The sequence below is a fragment of the Fopius arisanus genome, unplaced genomic scaffold (genome assembly GCF_000806365.1).
Source record: "Fopius arisanus strain USDA-PBARC FA_bdor unplaced genomic scaffold, ASM80636v1 scaffold00426, whole genome shotgun sequence".
Lineage (NCBI taxonomy): Eukaryota > Metazoa > Arthropoda > Insecta > Hymenoptera > Braconidae > Fopius > Fopius arisanus.
The window spans coordinates 18,957-20,953 of NW_011888165.1; positions in this window are offsets into that span (position 1 = coordinate 18,957).

Consider the following 1,997-nt stretch of genomic DNA (forward strand, 5'->3'; position numbering starts at 1 on the left):
AATGATCTCATCAAGGCAAAATTAGTGATTGAACAAATTATATTCCTCAAATATTGGATTCTATTGCGATTGAGATTAACATTGGGGTTATAATGTGTAACGTGGTATTTTACCCGTTACTATTTTCTCGTCCGTTTCGCGATTTTAGAGACTTCCACCAGACGGGAAGTCACTTTCAATGGCGAGAGTTTTTGAGCAGAGAGAAAGGATATGTTTGATTTATTTTATTTGTTTTATTTTGAATTGAATCACGCGCCACCATGTTCCAATCCGAGGACATCGCTAAGGATCACTGGGACACCGAGAGATGTCATCGGACTCCGCATTTCGATCGATAACCGAATTTTCGATGTGGCCGATAATGGAGCCACGATCCAGCTAACAATCATGACGGAAGTGACGCAGTTTGCTGACCACGAGGCGGATTGGCAATTAATGAAAAATAGGATAAGAATTATTACAGGAGAGTTACTATTCTCTCGAGGTAGTTTGTAACGCGAAAAATCATTTGATATTCTATTAGGCAGCGCTGAGGATCTGTTATCAGTTATGAAAATTAAGAAAACTGATATTAATCATCGAAAAATTTGTAACGCATGCGTGCAAAATGATTATCTGTATCGCGCATGGCCATTTGATTGGGATTGGTGGATGATGACGTTGTCATCCCCCCCAATCATCCGAATTAATCGCGTTACCTACCTGTTGCCAATTCACGTGCGTTTTGTTAATCACTTCCCGTGTGGTGGATTTTTGGAGCGGATCTACTGATAAATTTCGGTTAAAAGGACGCTTATTTTTGGTTGTCACGGACGCCACCAGACAATTTGGACGAATATTGGGATTTACGGAGTTTATGAGATTTCGAGGAGGATTCCAGAATATTCGGGTGAGCGTGGTGGCCGATACTTTTTTAATTGTTTTGTTAGTGGGCAGAGATTTAGTTAATTTTTTTTGGTGTTACGTACACCCGAGTCCTATAGGACTATTAGTGGTTGGTTCTATTAGCGAATCTCTGACCACTTTCTTCAGTGATTATTTTACTCTCTCTCTCAATCATATTTATTAGTAGATTTCATTTTGTTAATTTTGAGTAATTATTATTTTCTTTTACGAGTTTCGCGACTTTGTTTGTTAGAGTTGTGTCGCGAAATTCAGTGATTCTCGCCGTTGAATTTTATTTTTATTTCAGTCAATTTCAAGGTCTCGTGACTTCTCGAATATTCGCCGTTAGTATTGTATTTATTTTATGTAGTTTTGATTGTCCGAGGTCACGTAGACCGATCGATTTTCACGTTACTGTTTTGGGTCATTGAATTGTCTTGACTTTCTTTTTTTTTGTAAAATATTTCTGATAAAACTTATTGACTTTTCCGACTAGTGACAATTGAGTTTCGTGACTCAGTTGTTCTTTTCAATGATTTTTTTTATTTATTTTGATTTTTGTGACTATTTCATTATTTATTTTTTTTATTATTTTATTCGACTTCAGAAACTTTTCATTTAATAATAATTTGACGACAGTGACTAATTTAAAATTATATAGAGTGCACAGTAACGAGTAATTAATTTAAGGGGATTTTATTTTAGTTTTTTTTGTATCGAGACTGATTTTTAAGATTAAATGTTGTTCTCCCCGACAATTCTGATTTTATTTATTTTTGCTGAAGATCCCAGTTGCATCCCCTTTCAGCTTCCGACTAATTAAATCTCTTCGAAACGAGCTGCAGGGAATATTGAAGCTGAGAGTGGAGAAGGAGTTTTGATACGGCGGTCATTCCGTTTTTAATGACCTGGCGCCTGACTTGGTTTTCTTTTCTGATTTTTATTTTTGGGGTGTTTTGGTGCCAGAGGGCGGACTGATGGAAGAAGGGTTCCGTGAACCTTCAGAAATTACGTCGCAAATGATAAAGTTATACTCGATGAGGTGCTTGCGCTGAATGGCTTCTTTCCAAATTCTTTTAAATGGGAATTTCTCACGATGCAGTGGTTGCTTT